We start from the raw sequence: 10,528 nt of genomic DNA on the forward strand, positions 1-10,528 counted from the left end.
TGAGAAGATATAACACCCTAAAATGTGTGAGGAAAGAGCATCTTATAAATGCTTCCAGCATAAACACTTTTAAAAATATTAAATATTGTGTTTAACATTTTAGTTATAAAGATTTTTTTAAAATAGCAAGAGTTTTTCAAAAGAGAATTATTAAGATAAATTGCATTACACTGTGATTTGTACATAATAGCACTGTTCAAGATAATGTGAAAACATCTATGTTGTTTCTACAAGTGTGTGAGCATAATTATCATAGAAAATTAGGATTCGAAAGGATCTCAGGAGAGTCTAAGTGGATTTTGAAAACCTCCCAGGATGGAGATTCCACAATTCATCTGGGTAAACTATTCCAGTGCTCTACTATTCTCCTGCTGAAAGTTTTTCCTAATATCTAATCTAAATTTCCCTTGCTGCAACTTGAGACCACTACTCATTCTGTCATCTGCCACCACCGAGAACAGTCTAGCTTCAGTGATAAGTAACTAAAGTTCAGTGATATGCTTGCTATGGGAATCACTTATGTTTCAGGGTACCAAACAAAAAGGACTACTTCTAGGTAGTGAGTAACTTTTTATGCCCTATAATGCTGTATTTTATGCCTTTCTAACTTGTGCTCTAACTCTGCCATTGGATCTGCACAGGTATACAGAGCCATATTGACGTCAGAAAAGGTATGTATAGTCATAAGGCTGGAGACTGGGGCAGCACATGGCATTAAAGGATTGCAAGTTCAAACCCATAGCAGAAGTGCTCACAGTACAGCACTGTCAGATTCCTGTGAGCTGAGAATTCTGCTAAATACCTTGTCACACAAGGGAATAACAAAGATCCTGGTTTTCTGATTTTAAAAAATCCCCAATTTTTGGATTTAAAAAAAGTAACCCAAAATCCACATTTTTCCGTAATTAAAATGAAATATCACTATATATAGCTCTATATTAATGGTGTTTCATTTTAATCATGGAAAAATGTGGATTTGGGGTTACTTTTTAAAATCTGAAAAGTGGGGATTTTTTTTTTTAAATCAGAAAAAACCAGGATCCCTGGTCATAACGTTCCATGTCAGCCTCAGGCTGCAGGACCATGATTTGGGTTATAATCTAGTAATCTTAACTATTAATCCATTAGAAGACAAGGAGGGAAGGGGAAGGCTTTCCAGTTTTCCTAGTTTCTTTGTTATGTTCAAGTGATAAAAGGCCTAACTCTTCCAGTGCTGTCTGTTGAGCCAGGCCAATTGATAACTTAGTACATCAGACACCTAGAGATATTCTCTAGCTTCTGCCTCTCTGAGTAGGTAACCCTAGTAGTTCTCTTCCTCTCCTACTGAGACCACTTGCTGTAATGATCCCTCCTGCTGTGGTTGCAGAAGGATTGATTGTCCTGAGGAGCCTAGCAGCAGCTCTGTGATGACAGAATAGAATCTTTTCCTCTTGAGGAAGCAGAAACTGAGTTTTTAGAGAAAATGTGGATTTTTATCTTCAGTGATAAATATATTTTTCAGGCAGTCCTCTTGACAGGAAGAGTTCAGGGCTTTTCTCTGTCTTGATAAAGAAAGGGAATGTTTTGAAACTGTCTATGATAGTCTAAGGCAGAAGGTAGAGCAAGATGTCACCCTAGGGCACCTATACACATGCTGGATGTTTGCTCTGATGCATGCTAATTATCATGCTATAAAAGCCTCTGCATTATTTGTATTCAGCATCCCTGCAGTTCAAAATGGCAGCAAGGGCACTTTAAAACTCACTGAATGAGCTGTAGTAAAAAGTGCCTCCACTGCTATTTTCTAGGGTAGGACACTGAATGCACATGACGCTGTGGGCACTTTAATTAGATCAGATCTTGGAGCTGCTCTAAAGTGCCCCTCCCCCCCCACCCACACACACACACACACACACACACTGGAGCATGTGTAAAGACACCTTCAGTGTCCAACTGGTTCAGAGGCATGAGTTTCTGTAGGCAACAAACTGCTGTCTCAAATGTTGGGAAAGAACATGAGAGACTACAAATCTCAGAAGCTTGAATCCAAATACAGCTTATTGGTTATTTATCCCCAGCCTTTTACAGTTTCAGAAGACTTCGGCATTTCAATGAGATGCTCTTTCAAGTATAGTCTCCTTTGTTTTAAACCAAACAATAGGTTAGCTAAGAACATACTAGATATCTAGTGTACTTGAATTTACAAAGTGACTCAGTAGTCGTTGGTGTTCAACTTGATGCACTTTACAAGGTACCTGATTACTTGCTTGCTAAGGGAATAGAAGACAATTAAGCCATTCTGGGCCAATAAGTCCCATCTCTTGCTACTGAGACAACAACAGTCAATAGCAGTCAAAATCTGGTTAAAAAAAATCTAACAAGCACTATCTACATCTAGTTAGGTTTTTTCCCCAACCACAACTTACTGGAAGATTGCTTCAGAACCTCATTAAACCATTAGAACCCTTTTTCTAATTTCCAACCTAATGTATTTAAAGGTCAGTTCATATACATTTGTTCTTTTGCTAACATGGAACTTAAATATCTTTTCCTTCCCTGGTGTTACTCCATAATCTGTTTCTAGAAACCAGAGGTATAACAAGCAGAGTTGGTGCCCTGGCTAAAATCTGTCGGGGCAGAGAGCATGCAATTCCTAGAGTAGGTAAGGCATGATTCAGAGAGCAAAAACAGTGGTGGTAGTTGGAGGGGAAATATGCACCCCTGAAGTAAGAACAATCCCCACAGCTTATCCATGCTGGGAATTTGCCATCTCCCTATGCTGCTGCAGGGGCAAGCCAGTCCATTCCTGGGTGGCCACAGGCATCCTGCCAGCTGCAGGAGCCTGCTGTTAGATAAAAATGGTGAGGGGCTTCATCCATTTTTTCTGTAGAGCCTGCCTGCCTCTCCCACAGCTGGGGAGCAAGCTGACAGATTAATGGACCCCAGCTGCAGGAGAGGCAAGCTGGGGCGGGGGTGAGGGGGAGGTGAAGAATCAGGCCCCTTGCCACTTCTGCCTTCAGTAAGCACCTGCAGCCACCAGGACAATAACATATATACAGTGACAGAAAAATAAAACACTGTTTCAATTAAAAACTCACTGTTTCAATTTAGGAGGCATAAAATGCCCTAAGGACTAAAACCCAATCATATGTACAAGTGCCTCAGAAAATCACTAGTTATTTCCACTGTCAAGATATTTAGGACCCAATCCTACAACATTTATGCACCCCAGATGGTGGAATAGAACTGTTGTTGACAAATATAGCTACTCCTATGTAGGGTTATGGTGTAATCAGACTCCCCCTGCTACTTCATGTTTAAAGCAAAGTTGAGAACCCCAACCTGCTTTCTAAGTTGTCAGGAGTGACACAATAATCTAGTTTTAGCCATATGTACTGTTTACGTTTTAGTACAAGTACTCAGACTCCACTCACTAGGTTGAATCCTACTTCCATTAAAGTCAATGGCAAAATTCTTGCTGCTTTTGCTGGGGCTAGGGACTTCACCATTATCAATTGCATCTTGTTGAAGATATTGAATTCATTTGATAGAGACAGAATGTGTTTGTTGTCCAGCTGATAACAACTAGAGATGAAATGAAACAAAAGCCATGGATTCAGAAACCTTTAAAATGAAGAAGATACCCATGCTAGATGCAAACTTGGCAGTTCAGGTCAAATTGTAATAAAAATACCTACCTGATGTGGCATTTTGCCAACTATGTATTTGGGTAGCTTTGCATCTTAGACCAAGGGATAGATGCACTTTCCTTTATAAATCTATAGGAAATTAGAGTGTTTAGAGTGTATAAATAGTTTGAGTTTTTTATTCAGGTGCCCATTTCCTTTGAATGTTCATGTTTTCAGGATTCATGTTTTCTGTCACAACTTGTTCTAGCAATTAGTGGTTAGAAGTACTTATTAAAACTGTCTCTGCAGTTGTTTGAAAGCATTTTTAGGTCTTGTATATGTCTATTATGCATAAAGGGAGTGTTTAAAGATAAACTTCCTCAACTATTTATGGATAATGTTTTGGGGACCAGACTATTTTGGACACTATGTCATTAACTCCTACACTTTCAAGTCACATTCTGTAACTTACATCTGTATAAATCAGGAATTCAGCTGAATTACATCTATATAAAACTTGCATAAGAGCAGAAGATTGCACAGGGACTAAGTGCCTGCTTCTAATGTAATGCATTTTATAGTGGCTTGTACACCATAAGCTATGCAATGCAACCAATATAATGTCATAGCTGAAGATACATTCTCAGATACTTCAGATAGGCTGAAAATTAAAAAAAGGCAGATGTTTATGGGCCAGTCAGGCAGTGAGCTTTTTATTAAAACAACAAGAGAAAACAAAATAAATCAAAAAACACAAAATATGAGGCCTGATTGTACAACACTTAATCATAGTGAATACTACTTCCCTGTATGACTGGTTCCTCTGATTTTAAACAGGACAGTCCACATAAATAGCACTTACATGTGATTGAGGTCATATTATTGAGGTAATAAACAACACTATGAGTGTGGATCTTCTATGCAACCTGAACTTCTTATGCAAACCTGTGTTAAAAGGGGTTAAAGGAATCACTGGAAGTACGAACAGGGAAGTAAGGAAATAATTTTTACTATTGCATGTGATGAGACCAAAACTGGAATAATCTGTATAATTCCAGCATTAACAGTGTTAAAAGGATGTTGAAAAGATGGAAAGGAAGCAGAAAAGAGATTCACATGATTCAGGGGATAAAAAAAATGTCTTACAGTAGCAGACTTCTTTTAAGGAGCTTGATTTGTTTAATTTATTTTTAAAAAAGAGAGAGTGGTGACTTGATTAGTGTATAAATAGTCCAAGGAGTAGAAAATACAGGTTATCAAAGAGCATGTCTGTGTCACTGTATGGTGATGTTGCTACAGCATGGTGCTTTTGTACTTCCTTTTAGGAGTACAAAAGCACAGTGCAGTACGGGTAGTCACTGAGCCATGCACAGGGCACAGTTAATTTTCACCACTGTGTTGCTCTACCAATGCACTAGACCCAGAGACTGTGCCACTATGGCAATGTAGCTGGCCATCATGTATAGACACACATGATAGCTACATCGCTGTAGCATGCCATGCAGAACCATAATGCATCACTATGCTGCCATAGGGTGATGTGTAGATGCGCCCAAAGGGCTTTTTTTTGGCTTAGAAGCACAACAGGAGCTAATGAGTAGAAGCTGAAGCCAGACAACTTCAGAATTAAAGCACAAATGGCTTACAATGACAATAATTAACCATACCAATAAACTACCAAAAACAGGTGTATGCTGCAAAGCTTGTCAGCAGAACTTTAAGTACATATTCCTTGAAAGCCTCTTTAGGTCAACAGCCCCTTGACATTTCCAAGGCCATTTTCATCTTTTAGTTGGGCTATCTGTTTTTACTGTAGATTTATTTATTTATTTATTACCAAATCTTGATTCATACCTTGTTCTCTGTCAGAAACTAGATTACTGCTGGTGTGATATGTATCAACTGCAACCTTGTGGGTCTATTCAGTTTAGAAACACCTGACCAAGTTTTAAATAAGTAGATACATGCACTTCACAATTCATCTAAATTGCTGTTTGTAGTCTCTGATGCCTTCCTTGTACTTATTCTTTGATGATAAATTTATGTTGTGTTTGTTTCTGTCTGTATCTGCCCCCAAAACTTTTGGTATTCAGGTAAAACAATAATAAAATCATTGATTGCATGTTTTTCTAGTTATGGCTTGAGTTTTGCTAATGTGTAAATCACATCTGCTTTTTCAAGCTGGTTCTTCAAGCTATTTCAGTGACAGATTCCTGGTTTTGCTAATAGAGGAACCCTCTCCTTTTTGTATTGTAAAATAAAGGGAAAAGAAAACTGATTTGCTTTTTAGTTCATTTTTCATTTGAGGATAAAGCTTGCCCTTACTGCTTGCCTGAACTGAATTAGACTGATGGTGGGAAGCAAGGAGGTTCAGGCTACACAGCCTAGTCGGAGAACCATGCATCTATGCTATTGCTGCTCTAATCCATGAATTTCCCTCACCTAAAGCACACATTGTTGCTGATTAAGGTGAGGTGCATCTTATTGCTGTTCTAAAAGGAGCAGCATATGTCTCTAGCTAGTAAAATGCAGACCACTGGGGAGGTTTTTGAGATGTGGAAATACTTTGTTCAATCTTCTCTCTGTGTATTGATTAAGATGACAGAGAACATATACACACTAGATGCAAAGGGTAAATGAAAAACGTCACGTGACGTATGCTCCCTCACCAGCCACTTTCTTCTTCTAGGCAGTGGTTTACTTGCAAGCAGTGATTCAGAGCTGTTTCTAAGCTCTCTGCTTGAGCACTAGAGTTAGAATACTTAAAATGTTTCTTTGTGGGAAGGTGCCCCATAGAAGATGGGAATCTCCCTCCCTTTTTACCCAGTAAAGCACTGGGTTTGACATGAGGCAATATGGCTGTCGCGTTATAGGAAAGAGTTACATTTTATCAAAGCTTTAAGTTATCTTTTAGAAAGCAGATTAAAACACATGTAACTGCTAATATTTCACAGCGTGAAGCAAGGCCATTGCCTCCCTGCTTAAATTATTTTTTGTTCTTTGGGATCCATAAATTACAAAGCTAATTCAAGAAGTATTATTTTAAATTTAATATTCTCTCTTGGTGGTACTGAAAGAGAAATAGATCAGAAGTATAACTCCATAAGGAGTCTAAGAATTGAGGAGAATGTATTTGGTGTTGCTGTGTCAACCTTAGCTTTAGACCATTTTTAAAGAAAAGTTTTGAGCATGGGGTATGGTTCTTTCCTCCCTGGGTATTCTCAACTTCCCATTACTTTTAAAGGGGTGTAGGTTATATCCATGTTGGTCTAAGGACATAGGCAGACAAGGTTCTTTGGGTGAATCTGATGTCTTTTATTAGACCAACTTAAATAGTTTAAGTTGGGACTCCTCAATTTACATCTTCACTGACTGCCAATCTTGTATGCATACCAGCCCAGCCTCTGGCTTTACTATTCATTCCATCCAGGAAGAGCACACACCAACTGCAGAAACTTCCACAGCCTAACGGAAGGTTTTTAAACCTAAAAGCTTGCTTAACATTTTTTCCAACTATCTAATAAAAGATATCATTGCTTTTAAAGATATTTGAGTACCCAGTTCCTTCAGGTAGCTATAGGTAGTTGAAAACTTTTGAAAAAGGAAGCTAGTCACAGATAAGGTGAGAATAACATATAAAGTAGTTGAGGAACAGTTCAGATACAGTAGTGAATACCTGCATGATTTATCTTTTTTTCCATAAAAACTCCAAGTGCTAAGTTCGTGAATGTAACTCAAATTTCAGTTGTGCTTTTAAGGTGCAGCTCTGTGTTGGGCTCAGTGGCACTGCAGTAGCTTGGAGAGACCCACTAGGAGGCACTGTGAATCTGAGGTAGGATACCATATAGAAGTATGGCATGAAGCACCCTTCCCATTATCCTGATAGCCGTACACCATAGCCTACAGGCCATTGTGGAGATGAACGGAGCTACATTTCTTTGCTGGCATATGAAAACCTTCTGATGCACATGTCACCTTTGAGAAGAAGCATGTGCCTTCACTTCTATGTGCTGGAGCCTTTCCCAGATTACTTTATGGCACATGTTCATAAAGATAAGGCGCACTCTTTCTTTTAGTAATCTCAGGCAAAGAGTCAGAAGACAACTCAAAATTGTACGAGAATTTTCTTAGAACTTAACTGGTCGAATAAAAATGGGATATTAGGTTAAGGAGCCAGCTCTCTGGAAATGTACTTTAAGGGCCTTGTTACATGTTGCACTTTGAGCTGCTCAAATGTTGATCAGTGGTACTGCTAGCTCAATTTTGGAGCAGTAACACCTTAAGGCTAAAAAAACTTCTCTGACTGCCTACACAGCTGCGATTTACCCCTAGAGAGCTGATGACCAGTGGCAGGGCTAGGAGCTAGGAGCACTTGTACATATGACAATGTCATGATCAACACATGACAAAAATTTCCCTTTGTGTGGCTTAATGGAGTGACACATTACATCCCAATGTAGTTTAGTTTGCAATGTTGTAACTTCGAACATTGCAGCCATTAGTCAGCTCACCCTCCAGCTGTGGGAAAAGCATGCAGGCTCCATGGAAAGAAAGGATTCCCCTTTCCACTTCTGCCTTCAGCAGGCTCCTGCAGCCAGCAGGATGCCTGGGGCCACCCAGGAATGGGCTGGCTTGCCCCTTGGGCAGCACAAGGAGGTGCCAGGAGGGTGGCTGGGTGTGCTAGTAGCTGGAGAAGGAGATGAGTCAGTACACAATGATCAGGGCTCCCTGGGCAGGCAGGTAGCTTCCCCAAGCCTACCTGGGCTTCCAGTACCCCATGCACTGTCCCAGCCACCTACCTTCTCCAGATGTCTCTGCACCCAGCTGCCCCCCTGCCACCTCCCCGCACTGCCCCAGGGGCAAGCCAGCCTGTTCACAGGTGCCCCTAGGCATCCTGCTGGCTGCAGGAGCCTGCTGAAGCCAGAAGTGGTGAGGGGCCAGAAGTGGTGAGGGGCCCAATCCTTTATCCTGCAGAGCCTCTCCACTTCTTCCATGGCTGGGGAGTGAGCTGAAAGATTAATAGCACAAATTAATGGGCCCCTGACCATGGGAGAGGCAGGCAGGCTCCACTGAAAAAAAAATTATCAGGCCTCTTGTCATTTCCGCCTTCAGCAGGTACCTGTGGCCACCAGGACAATGACATATATACAGTAATGGAAAAACACTACCCACCATTTCAATTAAAAACACACTGTTTCAATTTAAGGGGCATAGAATGCAACCCTAAGGACTAAAACCCCATCGCATGCACAAGCGCTATGTAGCTGTGAGTTGCCACTAGAAATCTGGTGAGCCAGGACAGGCTTCTATCCTTGGTCTAGGGAAGGGGTATGCGAAGGTGTGTTGCAGGGACAGGAACATGAAGTTGAGAGGCAAAGAGTTAATGGGATGGGGGTGGGTAATGAAACTGCAGGTGGAAAGGAAATGAGGATAGAGTAATGGTGGTGAAATGAAGGAAGTCAGCCACTGAAGGAGAAAATTTAAAAAATTTTAAAATAACGTTCATCTACACAGAAGACGAGGAGACACTACAACATTGAGTGCTGGAGGACTGCAATTTGGGTGGCTTCTGGAGACTGGCCACACTTTAATGGGACAGAAAGTGGGTACCAGATCAGAGATTAACCTTCCCTGGAGTGCCCTGTTAATGTGTGGGCAATCCAGAGGTTAAGAGCTCCAGTGGCTGCCTAAAATTAATGTGTAACAAAGCCCTAAGATTCAACATGACTGGCAGCTCACTCTTATAAATCTTCATCACAGAAAACTAGGGCTTCAGTGGACATCCCAGAAAAATGTTTGTCCAACCTGCACTTAAAAATTCCCAATGACTGAGTGACCACACTCCTTGTAGATAATCTGCTCCACTGGTTAACCACTCTCATAGATAAAAAGTCCTTCCTGATATCCAACCTCAGTCATGTTTACTATTTTAAGCCATTACTAATTGCTTTGTCTCTCATAGACACACACAACAGTTGATTGCTATCCTCTTAATAACAGTCCTTTTTGACATTAAAGATTGTAATTAAATTCTACCTCAGTCTCCTCTTCAATCACAATAATCCCAGTTCTTCTAATCTGTTGTCATATAACTTATTTTCTAAAGTTCTAATAATTTTTGTTACTCTCCTCTGCTGTCTTTTCAGTTTTTCCATGTCTTTCTCAAATGCATTGCTCAGAGCTAGGCACACAATTCCAGGTGATGCCTCAGCAATGCAAAATTAGAAGAGAGTAGAAAAATCACTTCCCATGCCTTTCATGTGACATTCCTGTTAATGCATCTCAGCATGCTATTCAATTTTTTTTTGCAATATTGCTATACTTACTCATATTTAGCTTGTGATCTGCTATAACCCACAGGTCCTTTTGGGCATTACTACAGCAAGGCTGATTATGCTTCACTTTATATTTATGTATTTGATTTTTGCATCTGAATGCAGTATTTTGCACTTGTCCTTACTGAATTTAATCCGGTTTACTTCATGTCATTTTGAATCTGAATTTGGTCCTCTAGACTGTCTGCTCTATCACTCAGCTGAGTGGCAGCAAAATACTTTCTAAGTGTACACTCAATTCCATCCCCCAAGTCAATGAGGGTGCCTATATACATGCTCTGAGGTTGTGGGGGGATGTCTTAACTAGAGCAGCTCTTAGGCCTGGCCATGCCCCACCTCAGCTTAGTTTGCCTCTCACCAAGGGCTCGCTCTAGAGTCATAGAATCGTAGAAGTAGGGTCAGAAGGGACCTTGTAGATCTTCAAGTCTGACCCTCCGCCTGGGCAGGAGAACAACTGGACTCAAATGAGTCCAGCAAGGTAGGCATCAAGCCTCTTCTTAAAGACCCCCAGGGTAGGAGCCAGCACCACTTCCCTTGGAAGTTGATTCCAGCTCCTAGCCGCTCTAACTGTGAAGTAGTTCTTAC

This window comes from Crocodylus porosus, unplaced genomic scaffold (genome assembly GCF_001723895.1).
Source record: "Crocodylus porosus isolate Cpor-Errol unplaced genomic scaffold, CroPor_comp1, whole genome shotgun sequence".
Classification (NCBI taxonomy): Eukaryota; Metazoa; Chordata; order Crocodylia; family Crocodylidae; genus Crocodylus; species Crocodylus porosus.